The sequence below is a fragment of the Triticum aestivum genome, chromosome 7B (assembly GCF_018294505.1).
Source record: "Triticum aestivum cultivar Chinese Spring chromosome 7B, IWGSC CS RefSeq v2.1, whole genome shotgun sequence".
NCBI lineage: Eukaryota > Viridiplantae > Streptophyta > Magnoliopsida > Poales > Poaceae > Triticum > Triticum aestivum.
The window spans coordinates 708,763,917-708,785,978 of NC_057813.1; positions in this window are offsets into that span (position 1 = coordinate 708,763,917).

The following is a 22,062-nucleotide window of genomic DNA, read 5'->3' on the forward strand; positions in this document are numbered from 1 at the left end:
CTCCTTGTCCTATTCGGACTAGGGGGAGAGGGGGCGCGCGGTCTGCCCTGGCCGGCCCTCCTCTTCTCCCTCATGGCCCATCTAGGCCCAATAACCCCCCGGGGGGTCCGGTAACCCCCCGGTACTTCGGAAAAATCCCGATTTTTTCCAGAATGTTTCCGATATCCAAATATAGGCTTCCAATATATCAATCTTTATGTCTCGACATTTCGAGACTCCTCGTCATGTCCTAGATCACATCCGGGACTCCGAACAACCTTCGGTACATAAAAATATATAAAGTCATAATAAAACTGTCATCGTAACGTTAAGTGTGCGGACCCTACGGGTTCGAGAACTATGTAGACATGACCTAGAACTGTTTCCGGTCAATAACCAATAGCGGAACCTGGATGCTCAAATTGGCTCCCACATATTCTACGAAGATCTTTATCGGTCAAACCGCATAACAACATACGTTGTTCCCTTTGTCATGGGTATGTTACTTGCCCGAGATTCGATCGTCGGTATCTAATACCTAGTTCAATCTCGTTACCGGCAAGTCTCTTTACTCGTGACATAATGCATCATTCTGTAACTAACTCATTAGCTACATTGCTTGCAAGGCTTATAGTGATGTGCATTATCGAGAGGGCCCAGAGATACCTCTCCGACAATCGGAGTGACAAAACCTAATTCGAAATACGCCAACCCAACATGTACCTTTGGAGACACCTGTAGTACTCCTTTATAATCACCCAGTTACGTTGTGACGTTTGGTAGCACCCAAAGTGTTCCTCCGGTAAACAGGAGTTGCATAATCTCATAGTTACAGGAACATGTATAAGTCATGAAGAAAGCAATAGCAATATACTAAACGATCAAGTGTTTGGCTAATGGAATGGGTCATGTCAATCACATCATTCTCCTAATGATGTGATCCCGTTAATCAAATGACAACTCTTTTGTCCATGGCTAGGAAACATAACCATCTTTGATAAACGAGCTAGTCAAGTAGAGGCATACTAGTGACATTAAGTTTGTCTATGTATCACACATGTATTATGTTTCCGGTTAATACAATTCTAGCATGAATAACAAACATTTATCATGATATAAGGAAATAAATAATAACTTTATTATTGCCTCTAGGGCATATTTCCTTCATTTACAACATATTATGGTCATAATCCAGTAAATTTTACAACCCAGGATGTTCATTCTATGGACCTGACCGATCCATTTGTTGTGACTGCCGAAAACATTGCTGGAGTTAGATGTTGTTGCCCTTTTCAATCTGTTTTTTTTGTAATCCTGATGAACAATCTGTTGGGGAACGTAGCAGAAATTCAAAATTTTCCTACGTGTCACCAAGATCTATCTATGGAGAAACCAGCAACGAGGGGAAGGAGAGTGCATCTACATACCCTTGTAGATCGCTAAGCAGAAGCGTTCAAGAGAACGGGGTTGAAGGAGTCGTACTCGTCGTGATTCAAATCACCGGAGATCCTAGTGCCGAACGGATGGCACCTCCGCGTTCAACACACGTACAGCCCGGTGACGTCTCCCATGCCTTGATCCAGCAAGGAGAGAGGGAGAGGTTGAGGAAGACTCCGTCCAGCAGCAGCACAACGGCGTGGTGGTGATGGAGGAGCGTGGCAATCCTGCAGGGCTTCGCCAAGCACCGCGGGAGAGGAGAAGGGAGAGAGGTAGGGCTGCGCCAGGGAGAGGTCAAACTCATGTGTTGGCAGCCCTCAAGACCTCAACTATATATAGGGGAGAGGGAGGGGGGTGTGCCCCCTCTAGGGTTTCCACCCCAAGGGGTGCGGCTGCCCCCAATCCCATCTAGGGTGGCGGCCAAGGGGGGGAAGAGGGGAAACTTGCCCCCCAAGTTAGGTGGGTGCGCCCCCTCCCCCAACCCTAGGCGCCTTGGGCCCTTGTGGGGGGGCGCACCAGCCCACCTGGGGCTGGTCCCCTCCCACACTTGGCCCATGCAGTCCTCCGGGGCTGGTGGCCCCACTTGGTGGACCCCCGGGACCCTCCCGGTGGTCCCGGTACGTTACCGATAAAACCCGAAACTTTTCCGGTGACCAAAACAGGACTTCCCATATATAAATCTTTACCTCCGGACCATTCCGGAACTCCTCGTGACGTCCGGGATCTCATCCGGGACTCTGAACAACATACGGTAACAACATAAAAACTTCCCTTATAACCCTAGCGTCATCGAACCTTAAGTGTGTAGACCCTACGGGTTTGGGAACCATGCAGACATGACCGAGACGTTCTCTGGTCAATAACCAATAGCGGGATCTGGATACCCATGTTGGCTCCCACATGTTCCATGATGATCTCATCGGATGAACCACGATGTCAAGGACTCAATCGATCCCGTATACAATTCCCTTTGTCTAGCGGTATTGTACTTGCCCGAGATTCGATCGTCGGTATCCCGATACCTTGTTCAATCTCGTTACCGGCAAGTCTCTTTACTCGTTCCATAACACATCATCCCGTGATCAACCCCTTGGTCACATTGTGCACATTATGATGATGTCCTACCGAGTGGGCCCAGAGATACCTCTCCGTCACACGGAGTGACAAATCCCAGTCTCGATTCGTGCCAACCCAACAAACACTTTCAGAGATACCTGTAGTGCACCTTTATAGCCACCCAGTTACGTTGTGACGTTTGGTACACCCAAAGCATTCCTACAGTATCCGGGAGTTGCACAATCTCATGGTCTAAGGAAAAGATACTTGACATTAGAAAAGCTTTAGCATACGAACTACACGATCTCTGTGCTAGGCTTGGGATTGGGTCTTGTCCATCACATCATTCTGCTAATGATGTGATCCCGTTATCAACGACATCCAATGTCCATGGTCAGGAAACCGTAACCATCTATTGATCAACGAGCTAGTCAACTAGAGGCTTACTAGGGACATGGTGTTGTCCATGTACCCACACATGTATCTGAGTTTCCTATCAATACAATTATAGCATGGATAATAAACAATTATCATGAACAAGGAAATATAATAATAACTAATTTATTATTGCCTCTAGGGCATATTTCCAACAGTCTCCCACTTGCACTAGAGTCAATAATCTAGTTCACATCGCCATGTGATTAACACTCATAGGTCACATCACCATGTGACCAACATCCAAAGAGTTTACTAGTGTCACTAAACTAGTTCACATCTGTGACACTCCAAAATTTTTGGTGGTTTTTTTTTCAAAAGAGCCTTGCTTGGTTTGAAAGGAGGTCATTTAAACCCTTCCTAAAAACCATCTTCTAAGTTTTCCCTCTCAAAAATCCTTTTCTTGGATTTGGTTTCATTTAAAATGAAAAAAAAACCTTCTAGTTTTGGGCTTTTATTTGGTTTTGATCCCCTTCAAAAATTTCACCATGCTTCCTATGGTGAAATTTCCCCAAAACCTTTCCTCCCACTTTGGTTCAACCCTAACATTCTGTCCAAACAAATAAAATCCATTTTTGGATTTTATTCCAACTATTTCTCCTCCCAAAATAATTCTGTCTTTTCTTTTGAACCTAGGTGGATTACAAAGCAAGTGCCCTAATGCTTTTGATTTTTGACCTCAACTCAACACCCCTGGATAGTCCGTTGAACCCACAACCCAGAACCATCTTGATCCACTCTTCTCCTGTTCAAATTTTTCAAATTGCACTCACTGCAAGTTTGGACCAGATTTGTCAAATTTGGTGAAATTCATATCTACACCTCTCCAAAAATTCCACAAATATTCAGGCAGCCTCTACATGCAAAGAGAGGCCCCTCCACCAAAAACCAGCTCAAGGAAAAATCCCTACATGCCTGGATCATTCTGTCGAACACCTTGCATGCACTGTTCTAGTCATATTCAGTTAAATTCAGACATGGAGTGTCGATCTTCGTCAGTGACTTCAGTCACGAGCTCACAGTGCGCTTGGCACATAGCTCACGGCCAGGCCTGCTTGTCCGGAGCCTCACACGTGCGCTTGGCGCCTTCCTGGCGTCGGTGGCGCCCTGGCCCGCCTGCGTCGGCGTGTCTTGCGGCGGCCGTAGTGCCGTAGCGGCCGACAGGAAGCAGAACGGCGGCACAACGCCGTTCGGCGCCGCCCAAGCGTCCTGGTGGCTCCGCGTGGCCACCTCCTTGCCAGCGCACGCATGCAGCACCGTCGCCGTGGCGCGGCACGCGCAAAGTGCGCTCCCTGCCGCCGACGGGCCCGCGCCGCCCCGTTCCATCGAGCTCCCCCTAAACCCCCAAATCCCGACGCGGTTAGCACCAAAACGGAACCACGGAACACCCACAACGACGTTCAGCCTCTGAAACCTCCCGTGCAACCGCAGCGCCGCCGTAATCAACTCGCCGGAGAACCCCGTTCTCGGCAACCGCCTCGGGGCGGCTATATATAGCACCCCGAGCCTGCTCTCGCCCCTTTCACACCTCCTCTACCTCATAAGACCCCGCACAACCACTGAACGAGCCACGAGGAGCTCTCCTTCCCCGACTCCGGCCACTCCGTTCCGCCTCGGCCCCCACCATGATTCACTCCGGTAAGGCCATCTCTGGCGCCCTATCCTCGTCAGATACCTCCTCATGCTATCGCGAGTCTAACCCCTCACCAATTCCACCTCCGCAGCTCTCTCCAGCGAAATCCAGGACCACCCGAATCACCGTCCGCCGAAGCAAGCATCGCCGCCGACGTGGCACTCGCCGGCGACCACCACCACCTCCCGCAGACGCGGAATGGCGCCCTGATCATGGAGGTACACTCCAATCTCCCTGCCTTGCCGTGGATCGCCGCCGGCGACCACCGCGGCTCTCGGGCGCCGACGAGCCCCGACTCCCCTGTTTGAACTTTCAAACCTGACGGGTGGGACCCGCACGTCAGCCTCTCTTGTGTTTTTTTAATCGTTTGCAGAAGGCGTACTCTGGCAAATACGTTTCCTCTCTGAACCGTTTTTCTGGTTTCTTCTGCAAAGCCCCCTGGAAGTTTTCTGTTTCATTACAGATGGGTCCTTGGACCAAAACCCTTATAACTTTTGATCAGAAAAGTATTTTTGATTAATTCTTTTTCTGTTCTCTTTATATTTTTGTCTAGTTTTTTACCATATTTATTTGAAAAATATTTGGAACACTTTTCTGTACACTCGCGGTATTTACGTTGCGTACGTATTTTTCTTATACCGTAGATACCGGAGGAGGTGACGGAGCTGCAAACTTCGCACAGTTAGACTCCGACTACTCAGAACCAGGCAAGCATGTTTGAACTCTTGATATGATGAGTGTTGTTGCATGTTTGCATTTTAGTATAGTCATGGCATGTTTATGAACATCTCCTTGCATGATATATCTCATGCACATAATCGGAAAGTAAGTTTCGGAAAGCATTATGTTGTTGGATACATATTTGCAAAGCCATGTGTTGGTATGAGGATGGGTAAGATGGCAGTGTTGTGACATGCCAGTCTTATGCCAGATTATTTGACTTCCGTGTCGTCAAGACACAATTCACATTCCCATTCATTCCATCCTATATTGTCACATGTTTTCCGAAAGGAATATGGCATAGTAAGTTGCAAATCGTTTTCCTGGTATACACCAAGTGGAGAGGCCGTGATGAGGGTTCCATGGCCCTGGATTAAAGCCCGTCATCCGGTCAGGGGGCATGGGTGTTTCCGGTTGGGACCGAGAGGGGGGCACCCCTTAGAGCGCGCGTATAGAAATTTGATCCCATGCTATTCGAGGTTGTGGCCTCCCCGTCTCAAAGTTTTTCTTGGACGTTGGCCAGGGTGATTCCTGGCAACGTGAGGTGAAATGGGTGTGTACTAGTTAAATGTGTTTCTACTGAAATACCGTAAACGGAACTAGTCCTTCGTGACTACGGAAATCCGTTGGCTGTGTTCAGTTCTTCCAAACTCTGCAGAGCCTCAATCTTTCAATTATCTTGTACTTTGTTCAAGTACTATAATTATCTTATCTTGTCAGGTATCAACCTCAGTGACAAAACTCCGGTGGGATTTATGTGTGATAAATCCGGTTAAAAGATTATTCTTGTGGATGGACTAATTTGTTGTTTACATTTATTACAAGCCCTGTCTGCGATGTCGCTCAAACGTCCGATGGGGACAAACCTGTTATTTACTTTTGTTATAAGCCCTGTCTGCGATGTCGCTCAGACGTCCGACGGTGGCGGACCTGTTATTTACTTTTGTTATAAGCCCTCTCTGCGATGTCGCTTAGACGTCCGACGGTGGCGGACCTGTTATTTGCTTTTGTCATAGGCCCTGTCTGTGATGTCGCTCGGACGTCCGACTATGGCATTTCTTTTAAAGCCCTGTCTGTGATGTCGCCCAGACATCCGACTGTGGTATTTCTTTTAAGCCCTTTATGTGATGTCTCCCAGACGTCCTACTGTGGCATTTCTTTTAAAGCCCTTTATGTGATGTCGCCCAGACGTCCGACTATGGCATTTCTTTTAAAGCCCTTTATGTGATGTCGCCCAGACGTCCGACTGTGGCATTTCTTTTAAAGCCCTTTATGTGATGTCGCCCAGACATCCGACTGTGGCATTTCTTTTAAGTCCTTTATGTGGTGTCGCTTAGACGCCCGACTGCGGCATGCATTTTATTTATTTACCTTTCGAGGCGTCGCTCCAGACACCCGATCGGTTTTTCAGCTATTTATTTTATTTATCAAGTCCTGCAAAATCTTACCATTGTTATATGAGCATCATCCTTTATTCATGACGCATTCATGCATTCATTGATTTTATCTTTTGTCCGAACTGTCTTGCGAGTACTTTCAAGTACTCACCTGGCTTCTTGATTTGGCCAGATGCTGATGAAGGCGATCTCATGGATGAAGAGTTTGATAGCGAGTCCGACGCCTAGAGGAGTCCCAGTCAGTCCCGTGCGATCCTATCTTGGTCATTGTATTATCCCCTTCCGCAACCCCGAATAAATTCATCGAGCCTCACCTCGACACTCGATGTACTGCCAGTAGAAGTCAAGTTATCCACCACCGCTTTTCCCTCGAGCTAGTAGCATGCCACCCCACCCCTGTGTCATAACCGCCCATATGTAAAATATTGGCGAGTCTGTAATAAATTGTTGAGCAACCTCAGCTCAACCCTGTAATATATTTGATGCTACTGGTTCTCTGTTTATCAAGCTTTTGTCTACCAGAAAGGATAACTTTTCCTATACTGGGATTTAAAGATTGGTTTTCTCAATAAATATCTTTATTGAAAAACCGGTCGTGACAACATCATCATGTGATTAAGACTTAATGAGTTCTGGGGTTTGATCATGTTTTGCTTGTAAGAGAGTTTTTAGTCAACGGGTCTGCAACATTCAGATCCGTATGTACTTTGCAAATCTCTAGGTCATATTGTAAATGCTGCTTCCATGCTCCACTTGGAGCTATTCCAAATGATTGCTCCACTATACATATCCGGTTTGCTATTCAGAGCCATTCGGATAGGTGTTAAAGCTTCCATCGACGTAACCCTTTACGCCGAACTCTTTATCACCTCCATAATCGAGAAACGTGTCCTTATTTGCTCTAAGGACAATTTTGACCGTTGTCCAATGATCCATTCCTAGATCATTCTTCTACCCCTTGACTGACTCATGGCAAGGCACTCTTCCGGTGCGGTACACAGCATAGCATACTATAGAGCCTACGTCTGAAGCATAGGGGACGACATTCGTCCTTTCTCTCTCTTCTGCTGTGGTTGAGCTTTAACTCTTAACTTCATACCTTACAACTCAGGCAAGAACTCCTTCTTTGACTGATCCATCTTGAACACCTTCAAGATTATGTCAAGGTATGTGCTCATTTGAAAGTATTATTAAACATTTTGATCTATCTTATAGATCTTGATGCTTATTGTTCAAGTAGCCTAATCCAGGTTTTCCATTGAAAAAAAACATTTTTCAAACAACCCTATATGCTTTCCAGAAATTCTACATCATTTCTGATCAACAGTACGTCAACAACATATACTCATCAGAAATTCTATAGTGCTCCCACTCACTTCTTTGGAAATACAAGTTTCTCATAAACTTTGTATAAACCCAAAATCTTTGATCATCTTATCAAAGTGCATATTCCAACTTCCAGATGCTTACTCCAGTCCATGGAAGGATCGCTGGAGCTAGCATACCTTTTAGCATCCTTAGGATCGACAAAACCTTTCTGATTGTATCACATACAACCTTTCCTTACGAAAACTGGTAAGGAAACTCGTTTTGACATCCATCTGCCAGATTTCATAAATGCAGCTAATGCTAACATGATTCTGACGGACTTAAGCATCGCTATGGATGAGAAAATCTCATCGTAGTCAACTCCTTGAACTTGTGAAAAACTCTTCGCCACAAGTCGAGCTTCATAGACGGTGACATTACCGTCCACGTCCGTCTTTTTCTTAAAAATCCATTTATCTCAATGGCTTGCCGATCATCGGGCAAGTCCACCAAAGTCCATGCTTTGTTCTGATACATGGATCCTATCTCGAATTTCATGGCTTCTAACCATTTGTCGGAATTTGGGCCCACCATCGCTTCTCCATAGCTCGTAGGTTCATTGTTGTCTAGCAACATGACCTTCAAGATAGGATCACCGTACCACTCTGAAGCAGTACGCGTCCTTGTCGTCTTACGAGGTTCGGTAGTGACTTGATCCGAAGCTTGATGATCACTATCATAAGCTTCCACTTCAATTGGTGTATGTGCCACAGGAACAACTTCCTGTGCCCTGCTACACACTGGTTGAAGTGATGGTTCAATAATCTCATCAAGTCTCCACCATCCTCCCACTCAATTCTTTCGAGAGAAACTTTTCCTCGAGAAAGGACCCGTTTCTAGAAACAATCACTTTTGCTTCCGGATCTGAATTAGGAGGTATACCCAACCATTTTGGGTATCCTATGAAGATGCATTTATCCGTTTTGGGTTCGAGCTTATCATGATGAAACTTTTCCACATAAGCGTTGCAGCCCCAAACTTTCAAGAAACGACAGCTTAGGTTTCTCTAAACCATAGTTCTCACGGTGTCATCTCAACGGAATTTTGTGGTGCCCTATTAAAGTGAGTGCGGTTGTCTCTAATGCCTAACCCATGAATGATAGTGGTAATTCGATAAGAGACATCATGGTACGCACCATATCCAATAGGGTGCAACTATGATGTTAGGACACACCATCACACTATGGTGTTCCAGGCGGTATTAATTGTGAAACAATTTCCACAATGTCTTAATTGCGTGCCAAAGCTCGTAACTCAGATACTCATCTCTATGATCATATCATAGACTATCGCAAGTTACTAATATCCTGAAGGAACTAGCAAACACTATCAACATGAAGTAAGTAGAGTGAATCTCGGGTTCAAAACCCAGAAATAGAATGCCTACTACTAAGTAGCATCACGGAATGCTTTCGAGAATAAAGGCCAGAATCATCACACTGGGATCACCAAACATTGCTAGATTACTAGGTGACTCCCCAAACCACCTAGGGTCATAATAATTATTCCAACATATATGTCGAGGCAATAAGGTCCTCAACTCACTAATTAGTGTGATTGAGCTGGCATAAAGGAGCATCGAAACCAGAGGAAAAGGATTTTGCAAATGCATCAGACTATTTAGAAACCTGGAATGACTCGGACAGCAGAACGGCTGTAAATGCTCAGAAAAGATTTGAGACATTCACAAAAATGGTGGCATAACCACTCAGAAGCACAATATCAAGGTCTCGAGATCAACAGTTAACATACAGAAGTAGAAACTGAACTCAAGCTTAGAACCATCAATCCTACAAGTCTGCAGATTAGTAACACGTGATCCTGATAGAAAGAAGAGATAGCCTAGTTCTTAATCCCCGTAGAAGAGAAGATGATGACTCAGATCAGAAGGCCATGAGGTATAAGGAGTAAAAAGAGCCTTACGTTCCATCCCACAATCAATTCCCTTATATAACTAAAGAATTTCTAGACTCAACTTCGACCAGTTTGGCTTGGTAATCCTACAGGCAGTCAAGCTCTGATACCAACGCTGTCAGGACCCCGACTCAATGCCACATAGATCTAGCATGTAACACTTCATATCACTTTGCGGCCTCACGCACGGTATTCCCACGGGTGTCGCCTTACCTTTACCCGGGACCGTTTGCGCCTTTTGGCACACGTATATGACAGTGTCGCTAGCATCCATATGATAAGGAGCCCGGGCTGACATGGCTAGTCGTAAACCCAAAGTGGCACAGACTTACAGGGACAGGCATCCATGACCCAGCATCGAACGTGTCGGTCATCAGCGAGTGAATCCAGGCTGTAGCACTGGGCTAGCAGGACTCCGGTGAACCGGGCTGTAGCGGGCTAACAGGACTCCGGTATTCATCGCGTGACATTTCCCCGAAGGGACAGACACAGGAACGAAGAAGGACACATGCCGGCCAGCCTAAGTGTCCCGGAGCAGTAGCAAGCTACCATGGCTCGGTGGAACACTAGGAGACATTTCCCGGTAAGAGAGGCTACCAAGGATAAACAACTAGGTTGTCAGATCCCACACATACCAAGCATTTCAATAACATACACACAATATGCTCGATATGTGCAAATACAACATGGCATCACAACATGACTCTACAACTCAAGTATTTATTCAATAGGCTCCGAGGAGCGAGATATTACAAACATGGGTCTCATGACCCAACAATCAGAGCATACAAGTCAAAGCACAAGCGGAAGCTATCATGTCTGAGTACAGACATCTATAAATGAAAAGGCTGAGAAGCCTGACTATCTATCAGATCCTGCCGAGGGCACAAGATCGTAGCTGAGGTAACAAGCTAAACGTCGAAGTCCACGCGAAACTACTAGTGAGACTGAAGTCTCTCTGCAAAAACATAAAATAGGCAAACGTGAGTACAAATGTACCCAGCAAGACTTACATCAGAACTATCTACATATGCATCATTATCAACAAAGGGATGGTGGGGTTTAACTGCAGCAAGCCAGCTTTGACTCGGTGGCTATCCTAAACTACGACTGCAAGTAACTCTTTTGAGGTGGCGCACACGAGTCCACATATTCACCATATCAATACACCACTATGGATCCGCTCCCGTCTCCCTACGAGAACGCCATCCATAGCACTCACGCTTATCTTGCGTATTTTAGAGTATCCACTTTCACTTGTCTATGAACTGATATAAGCAACCCAGAAGTCCTTTACCGCGGACACGGCTATTCGAATAGATGATGTTAACCCTGCAGGGGTGTACTTCTTCATACATGTTTCCACCACTTAGCGTCTGCACACGACATGTGCTCGGCAGACTTCAAGCGGAAAGCCGACGTGGGTGTCGACCACGACCTACCTAAACACTCAAGTCTCTAGTCCAGGTTTATCGCCTATTCGGGTTCCATCCATGAGGAGATCCGGCCGGAGTTTCGCTCACAGCCCCAAACGATGTGAACAGGGTTCCCGAGACACCAAACGGGCGCCCGGTTACACCGTGCCACGTGCCTACCGCATCACAGCCCACCCCTACGGTCAGCGCTGCCACGGCCTCCAGCATACTACAAACACCAGAAACTACTTGCAACTCCTGGACAGAGGACAAGGGTGATCAAGAAGCCGAGAGGGTCCATTGGTTTCGGGCCCAATGCGTGGTAGTAGCTGAATCATGGATCACAAACACAGAACTCAGTTCTTGAGGACGGCTGCAATGAGACAACCCACCATGTACTCCTACATGGCCTCTCACCGCTACCTTTACCAAATCGTGTTCACACACTTAGCTCACACACAGTAGGACATGTTCACACACCTCTGATTCATCCCCGATGAATCAGACCTGACTCAACTCTAAGCAGTAGCAGGCATGACAAACAAGCATGAATGAGTAGGCACAACAGGGCTCAAACAACTCCTACTCATGCTAGTGGGTTTCATCTATTTACTGTGGCAATGACAGGTCATGCAGAGGATAAAGGGGTTCAACTACCGCAGCATGTAACAGTTGAATCGTTGTTGTCCTAATGCAGTAAAAGAGAGCAGGAGCGAGAGAGTGGGATTGTATCGGAATGAACAAGGGGGTTTTGCTTGCCTGGCACTTCTGAAGATAACATTGAGTCTTCATCAGTGTCAACGATCACATCATCGGTATCACGTCTATCGAGAGGGGACAAATACCGGCAACACAGAAGGGAACACAATCAATGCAATGCACAATATGATGCATGATCATGACATGGCAAAATGAATGTGTTTTGAGCTAATGCAACTAGCAACAGATTAAATGAAGTTGGTTTGAATACAAGATTCAAATTCAAACTCCATATGTGATTATTTAAATGCCATTTATTTGATTTGTGCTAAACAGCAGCTATAAGTTGTTCTAACATGCATGAAAATGGTACAGATGGATTCCTTGAATTTTTCTGATAATTTTTCATATATAAATTATTTAATTTGGAGTTACGGTTGAATTTCTATGAATTTTAGAAGTTTATACAATTTTCTGGAATTTCCTGAATATTTAGAATTAAAATAATTCCAGTAATTCATTATTGCGTCAGCCTGACATCATCATGATGTCAGCGGGTCAACAGGGGCTGGTCCGGGTCAAACCTGACCAGTGGGGTCCACTGGTCAGTGACTAGTGCTGGTTAGTGACACTGACAGGTGGGACCAAGTCAACAGCCACGTCAGCTTGGTCAAAGCTGACGTGTGGGCCCATGGTGGTTAGGTTAAACTTAACAGAAAATGATAAGGATTAAATAAGGGCGTGGGGCCCATACGTCAGCGGCTCTGGGGAGGTTAGCTGGCCGTGATTAGTGCTAATCACGCGGCCACGTCGGCTAGTGACGCCGGCGACCATGGCGACGGCGGAACCTCGCCGGAGTAGCTCGGGATGGCACTACAGGCTGCGGTTGGGCACCCTGAGGGCACCAGGAGGAAGCCCGTGCTCCCGCGCATCTAGGGGGACCCACGAGAGGGCGTGGGGTGGCCGGAGTTGAGCGCGGCATCGACCCCGGCGGCGGCCGGAGCTCGGGGGTTCGCGGGACCGGCGCTGCGGTGTGCAAACAAGACGGTTGTCGCGCTAGTTTTACTCTACGGGACGCAACGAGTGCAACGGACGCATGCGTGGGACCAAAAGGTCACCGGAGCTTCACCGGCGACGAGCCCGTGCGGCGGAGCGTCTCGGCTCCGGTGGAGGGAGCGGCTAGGGGGCGAATTAGGCAACGAGGCATGGGGGAAACGATGCAGCGGCTCACCGCGGTTCTTCTGGTGCTGCTGGCGAGGCAGGGGAGGCACGGGGTCCGGCGAATCGACGGAGGGGATCACCGGCACCCGAGGTCGAAAACGGCGGCGTTGGAGATGCAGCAGAGCTTCTGGCGGGACGTGGCTCGGAGAGGGGGTCGAGGGCGACGTCGCGGAGCTCGTGGGAACAACAGAGGGGCGAGGGGGTAGCGGTGGCTGCAGCTACGGCGAAGGCGTCGGCGGCTGCGTTCGGTCGCACTTGGGGAAGGAGCTAGAGGGCGAGGGAGAGAACAGAGAGTGAGGGGAGAGGCAGAGGGGGTTGCGGGGCGTCTCCAGACGCGTCGGGGGCGCCTCGGTGGCAAGCAGGAGGTGGCCAGGGCATCGCCAGCGCTCGCCACCGAGCTGCTTCGGGGCGAGGGGAGGAAGACGACAGGGGGGGGGGACGCCTGGTGGGCTGGGCCGCACAGGAGCTGGGCCGGCTGGGCTGAGAGGTGAGCACCAGGTAAGTCCAGGTGGGCTCTCTCTCTCTTTTTTTATATTTCTGTTTTCTATTTTTTTAAATTTGTTTTGGCATTGTTTTGAATTTAAACAAATTCAAACAATGCCAAAAACTCCTCTGAATATTTTTATTTGCTAGATGGACTTTTCCAACAGCACATAAAGCATTTCAGAGTTATTTGAAAATATATCACATATATTATGAATATAATTCCAAATTCAAATACAATAATGATTTAAATTCAGTGCTCAAAATATTCCTCAAAATGTTCATTATTTTTGGTTTGGTGCAAAACCCTTGCCAAAATATAACCAACATTATTTAAGGCCATTTTGGAACATTGAATGCATTTTCCAGGGTTCTTTGCCCCTCTTTTATTTAAGTTTTTGAGGCTTCCAAAATTCCTCAGTTCAAGTTTCAAAAATTTAAACATGATGCAAGCAAGATGCAACACTAGACAGCACCAGAAGCTAGGGATGTGACAGCTCACCCCCACTAAACAAAAATCTCGTCCCGAGATTCAAGTGTAGGGTAAGACGATGGGGAACGCAAACTAGCATAATCTTCACGATCCAGGTTGCACTTCATAGGAACGTTGATTCGATCACCATCTTTGTCCCGTCGTCTTGCTCTGAGAACTCCAGCTAGCATGACAGCAAGAGGAAAAGGACATCTCCGGAAGAATCGATCTTCTCGAAGGTCGAACAACTCAGGATTAACTCTCGGAATGTGACATAGCAACATCTCTTGAGCTGAGAGACGAAGCACACCTCTAGAGGGATGGAGTGGAGCAGATGACGAGGTTCACTAGGTAGACAACAATTTCAGACTTAAGAATGTGGTGATCGGTTGTCAAGGTAGCGAGGAGTTGGATTGCCATGATACCACAACGAGGCATCTTAGGGATGGTGACTCGTAGATATATCCCCTTAAGTGGCAAAAAGAATTACCTTTGATTCAAAGATCATTGAAACTCTTTATACCAGCCTAAGGCAATCACAAGCAATCGATTGGCGGGGTCGGTAGAATGGCATACTCGGACTTGGATGATGTGGATTACCTTGTTGAAGACAAGGTAATGGATGAATTTCCTTATCACCGGAGATGGAAGAGACCCATGGTAGAATGGCACATTGGCGGTGCAAGCTAGGAACAAAATGCAAAAGCTGGGAATGATTCTGGTAACTGGGGAAGAACCCAATAACAGAGAGTAAATTCACTGTTTGAAAGGTCATAGCATTACCGGGGAAACGGAGAGCAAACCCAGTTAGTGCCGGTGATAACACGTAGCGCTTGTGCGTGCTCTCAAGAACTTGAGCATTTCCATATTCATCAAGGTTTTACCAACATCCGTGTCAAGGATCCTAGCAACACAACTTGCTACCATGATGAATGATGATGGATGATGCAGATGCAAAGGAAGATAACACTTCTCAGATTTCATCTTAGCGAGGCCAAGGAAATAAAATCTGGATGATCGACCGAGAGACATTTAGCACTCCGTTTCTAATGTTCTCCTTGATGTGCTAGTGTATCCCATTCATAGATATGGTTTGATAACTAGAACATCAAGTAAAAGGTCGGACTTCGGGAGCAATAGAATCCATAAGGAACAGTTACAGAGGTAAATCCTACGAAATCCTTATGGGGAGGTGGCCAACTTCTTCAATCAAGATACTACAATAATAGGTCTTTCGGCGGGGTGGTGCTGGCCACGACATCCACTTTACCAGTTATCGAGGAACCAATATTATAGTTCTTGGGGAAATGTTCCAACCATCATATCTGCCTGAGATTCAGATCTGGTTGGTGTCAGGATATTTCAGACTCATCGAGTCTAGGAAGAAAATGAAAGTTTGCAACACAAATCAACAAGATGACGTTGCGAGATTCTTGGGAAATGAACTACGATAGCAAGCTCCAAAACATGAGCTGGTTCTGCTACACATGTGTGAACACGCTGCCTCAGAGAAACATGATCACATGGTAGTCTTACAATAAAACACTACCAAGTTCTGGTTGGGAACCATCAGCGAGGATATCGAAGTTCTTTCATAAGTCCGGATTAGCTCTTATGAAGATACTCCTTCTCCTTGAACAAATCAGTCAGTGGCTTGGTGTTCTAGGATACACATATGGAATGAAGGTTGCAAGTCTCCAGACCACAGAATACTTCGCACGTGTGCATGACTGACTTGCGATGATTCCAGAGGAAGCAACATTGACTTTCTCGAATCCACGGCGGCAACTTGCATCAGATGCACATGAATTAAAGGAAGTCACTACCTTCATCCAAACATATGCTTCATGAGCTAGCATGAACAAATGCTTTCAAAAATTTCCAACACTAGCTTAATGCTCAACAAAATCATGGAGGAGATAAGGATGTTGTCAATGGGCTCAACAACAATTCATCCGGGTTTCCTTTTAAAAGGAATTCCATAGTTAAGTGAACACGGTGATAGCATTGGTCAGACCAAAGATGTAATGGTGTATGCTCGAGGGATCAACCACGAATAAGACAACATTACGAGCATCGTTGGTACTGATTTGATTTGACGATGGCCCACACTCAAATCAAAGGATTGATAAGACAATAGGTCCAACAACTGATCACAGGGACCAATCGATGAAGATATCATCTTTCTTCAACACACACTACACAAGGATATCCCTTTGGAACGAACTAAGTCAGGCAAGCTTTTATCTTCCAACTCTCCAAGTTGTTGTCTAGCTTAACCAACTAGCTCAGGGGTATCCAACACCGATTCTTGGAGAGAAAGTGGTTCACAAGAAACCAACTTGATCACGAGCTCAACATAACAGTCAGGTGACAGCCTGGTGATACTTTTAATACGATATTCGGAACATCACGAACCACCGATATGTTACTAAGCTCGAGAACAATCTTGCTTTTCAGGGCAAGACGATATGATCAAATGAGTGAGGACTTGACAAGATCCTAACTCATCAATCGAAGGGTGCACCAAAATAAGGACTAGGTAGCACGATCAATCTTAGAATGGTGATTCAATAACCAACATACTAAGAATAAGATTATTGTCCATTAACTACCAAGCAATGGGGTTGCTAGGAGTATTGAGTTCACACATCATGATTCACTGGTCGGCACTCCGGCTGCAGCAACACGGAACCGAGGAATGAAAAAGGATGGCGAGAAGTATCACTATGTCAAGAATTCACAAAAGGTGGTACAATTCTCATGAAATTTTTGATATAAAGATGGTAATACTCCAAGGTAGAACAGAACAAAAGTTGGGTTAGCAACTTGATCTGCAGAGTACAACTACTTTGACCCAATCCTAGATATGGATGAGGTACTGGAGTTTGTTTCTCCTAGTCATTCCGGACAAAATGGCTTGACGGACCACAAGGGTAATAGGCATCGATAAACGAATGCATGCATACCCTTGGACTATCAATTGATAGACGAAGGTCAGTAGACAACTAAAGAGGGACAACTCAAAGGAACATATAATTTTCTGAGTTGTGGATGCATAGATTAGTATGTCGAGCGAGATCAACATTTCTTCCGGATAACCCATGCAGAGAGGTAGGACTGGCAGAGTCACGATTTATGAATGGAGATCTCCTCAAGAGTACTCTAATTGTGATCTTTTGATCCAATAAACATCTGCCATAGGCGGTTCATAGTATTTGGAAGAAGGAAATACCACGGACCTCGAGGACTATCGCAAGTTACTAATATCCTGAAGGAACTAGCAAACACTATCAACATGAAGTAAGTAGAGTGAATCTCGGGTTCAAAACCCAGAAATAGAATGCCTACTACTAAGTAGCATCACGGAATGCTTTCGAGAATAAAGGCCAGAATCATCACACTGGGATCACCAAACATTGCTAGATTACTAGGTGACTCCCCAAACCACCTAGGGTCATAATAATTATTCCAACATATATGTCGAGGCAATAAGGTACCTCAACTCACTAATTAGTGTGATTGAGCTGGCATAAAGGAGCATCGAAACCAGAGGAAAAGGATTTTGCAAATGCATCAGACTATTTAGAAACCTGGAATGACTCGGACAGCATAACGGCTGTAAATGCTCAGAAAAGATTTGAGACATTCACAAAAATGGTGGCATAACCACTCAGAAGCACAATATCAAGGTCTCGAGATCAACAGTTAACATACAGAAGTAGAAACTGAACTCAAGCTTAGAACCATCAATCCTACAAGTCTGCAGATTAGTAACACGTGATCCTGATAGAAAGAAGAGATAGCCTAGTTCTTAATCCCCGTAGAAGAGAAGATGATGACTCAGATCAGAAGGCCATGAGGTATAAGGAGTAAAAGAGCCTTACGTTCCATCCCACAATCAATTCCCTTATATAACTAAAGAATTTCTAGACTCAACTTCGACCAGTTTGGCTTGGTAATCCTACAGGCAGTCAAGCTCTGATACCAACGCTGTCAGGACCCCTGACTCAATGCCACATAGATCTAGCATGTAACACCTCATATCACTTTGCGGCCTCACGCACGGTATTCCCACGGGTGTCGCCTTACCTTTGCCCGGGACCGTTTGCGCCTTTTGGCACACGTATATGACAGTGTCGCTAGCATCCATATGATAAGGAGCCCGGGCTGACATGGCTAGTCGTAAACCCAAAGTGGCACAGACTTACAGGGACAGGCATCCATGACCCAGCATCGAACGTGTCGGTCATCAGCGAGTGAATCCAGGCTGTAGCACTGGGCTAGCAGGACTCCGGTGAACCGGGCTGTAGCGGGCTAACAGGACTCCGGTATTCATCGCGTGACATTTCCCCGAAGGGACAGACACAGGAACGAAGAAGGACACATGCCGGCCAGCCTAAGTGTCCCGGAGCAGTAGCAAGCTACCATGGCTCGGTGGAACACTAGGAGACATTTCCCGGTAAGAGAGGCTACCAAGGATAAACAACTAGGTTGTCAGATCCCACACATACCAAGCATTTCAATAACATACACACAATATGCTCGATATGTGCAAATACAACATGGCATCACAACATGACTCTACAACTCAAGTATTTAATCAATAGGCTCCGAGGAGCGAGATATTACAAACATGGGTCTCATGACCCAACAATCAGAGCATACAAGTCAAAGCACAAGCGGAAGCTATCATGTCTGAGTACAGACATCTATAAATGAAAAGGCTGAGAAGCCTGACTATCTATCAGATCCTGCCGAGGGCACAAGATCGTAGCTGAGGTATCAAGCTAAACGTCGAAGTCCACGCGAAACTACTAGTGAGACTGAAGTCTCTCTGCAAAAACATAAAATAGGCAAACGTGAGTACAAATGTACCCAGCAAGACTTACATCAGAACTATCTACATATGCATCATTATCAACAAAGGGATGGTGGGGTTTAACTGCAGCAAGCCAGCTTTGACTCGGTGGCTATCCTAAACTACGACTGCAAGTAACTCTTTTGAGGTGGCGCACACGAGTCCACATATTCACCATATCAATACACCACTATGGATCCGCTCCCGTCTCCCTACGAGAACGCCATCCATAGCACTCACGCTTATCTTGCGTATTTTAGAGTATCCACTTTCACTTGTCTATGAACTGATATAAGCAACCCAGAAGTCCTTTACCGCGGACACGGCTATTCGAATAGATGATGTTAACCCTGCAGGGGTGTACTTCTTCATACATGTTTCCACCACTTAGCGTCTGCACACGACATGTGCTCGGCAGACTTCAAGCGAAAGCCGACGTGGGTGTAGACCACGACCTACCTAAACACTCAAGTCTCTAGTCCAGGTTTATCGCCTATTCGGGTTCCATCCATGAGGAGATCCGGCCGGAGTTTCGCTCACAGCCCCAAACGATGTGAACAGGGTTCCCGAGACACCAAACGGGCGCCCGGTACACCGTGCCACGTGCCTACCGCATCACAGCCCACCCCTCCGGTCAGTGCTGTCCACGGCCTCCAGCATACTACAAACACCAGAAACTACTTGCAACTCCTGGACAGAGGACGAGGGTGAATAAGAAGTCGAGCGGGGTCATATTTCAGGGCCCAATGTATGGTAGTAGCTGAATCATGGATCACAAACACAGAACTCAGTTCCTAAGAACGGCTTCAATGAGACAACCCACCATGTACTCCTACATGGCCTCTCACCGCTACCTTTACCAAATCGTGTTCACACACTTAGCTCACACACGGTAGGACATGTCACACACCTCTGATTCATCCCCGATGAATCAGACCTGACTCAACTCTAAGCAGTAGCAGGCATGACAAACAAACATGAATGAGTAGGCACAACAGGGCTCAAACAACTCCTACTCATGCTAGTGGGTTTCATCTATTTACTGTGGCAATGACAGGTCATGCAGAGGATAAAGGGGTTCAACTACCGCAGCATGTAACAGTTGAATCGGTGTTGTCCTAATGCAGTAAAAGAGAGCAGGAGCGAGAGAGTGGGATTGTATCGGAATGAACAAGGGGGTTTTGCTTGCCTGGCACTTCTGAAGATAACATTGAGTCTTCATCAGTGTCAACGATCACATCATCGGTATCACGTCTATCGAGAGGGGACAAATACCGGCAACACAGAAGGGAACACAATCAATGCAATGCACAATATGATGCATGATCATGACATGGCAAAATGAATGTGTTTTGAGCTAATGCAACTAAAACAGATTAAATGAAGTTGGTTTGAATCCAAGATTCAAATTCAAACTCCATATGTGATTATTTAAATGCCATTTAATTGATTTGTGCTAAACAGCAGCTATAAGTTGTTCTAACATGCATGAAAATGGTACAGATGGATTCCTTGAATTTTTCTGATAATTTTTCATATATAAATTATTTAATTTGGAGTTACGGTTGAATTTCTATGATTTTAGAAGTTTATACAATTTTCTGGAATTTCCTGAATATTTAGAATTAAAATAATTCCAGTAATTCATTATTGCGTCAGCCTGACATCATCATGACGTCAGCGGGTCAACAGGGGCTGGTCCGAGTCAAACCTGACCAGTGGGGTCCACTGGTCAGTGACTAGTGCTGGTTAGTGACACTGACAGGTGGGACCAAGTCAACAGCCACGTCAGCTTGGTCAAAGCTGACGTGTGGGCCCATGGTGGTTAGGTTAAACTTAACAGAAAATGATAAGGATTAAATAAGGGCGTGGGGCCCATACGTCAGCGGCTCTGGGGAGGTTAGCTGGCCGTGATTAGTGCTAATCACGCGGCCACGTCGGCTAGTGACGCCGGCGACCATGGCGACGGCGGAACCTCGCCGGAGTAGCTCGGGACGGCAATACAGGCTGCGGTTGGGCACCCTGAGGGCACCAGGAGGAAGCCCGTGCTCCCGCGCATCTAGGGGGACCCACGAGAGGGCGTGGGGTGGCCGGAGTTGAGCGCGGCATCGACCCCGGCGGCGGCCGGAGCTCGGGGGTTCGCGGGACCGGCGCTGCGGTGTGCAAACAAGACGGTTGTCGCGCTAGTTTTACTCTACGGGACGCAACGAGTGCAACGGACGCATGCGTGGGACCAAAAGGTCACCGGAGCTTCACCGGCGACGAGCCCGTGCGGCGGAGCGTCTCGGCTCCGGTGGAGGGAGCGGCTAGGGGGCGAATTAGGCAACGAGGCATGGGGGAAACGATGCAGCGGCTCACCGCGGTTCTTCTGGTGCTGCTGGCGAGGCAGGGGAGGCACGGGGTCCGGCGAATCGACGGAGGGGATCACCGGCACCCGAGGTCGAAAACGGCGGCGTTGGAGATGCAGCAGAGCTTCTGGCGGGACGTGGCTCGGAGAGGGGGTCGAGGGCGACGTCGCGGAGCTCGTGGGCACAACAGAGGGGCGAGGGGGTAGCGGTGGCTGCAGCTACGGCGAAGGCGTCGGCGGCTGCGTTCGGTCGCACTTGGGGAAGGAGCTAGAGGGCGAGGGAGAGAACAGAGAGTGAGGGGAGAGGCAGAGGGGGTTGCGGGGCGTCTCCAGACGCGTCGGGGGCGCCTCGGTGGCAAGCAGGAGGTGGCCAGGGCATCGCCAGCGCTCGCCACCGAGCTGCTTCGGGGCGAGGGGAGGAAGACGACAGGGGGGGGGACGCCTGGTGGGCTGGGCCGCACAGGAGCTGGGCCGGCTGGGCTGAGAGGTGAGCACCAGGTAAGTCCAGGTGGGCTCTCTCTCTCTTTTTTTTATATTTCTGTTTTCTATTTTTTTAAATTTGTTTTGGCATTGTTTTGAATTTAAACAAATTCAAACAATGCCAAAAACTCCTCTGAATATTTTT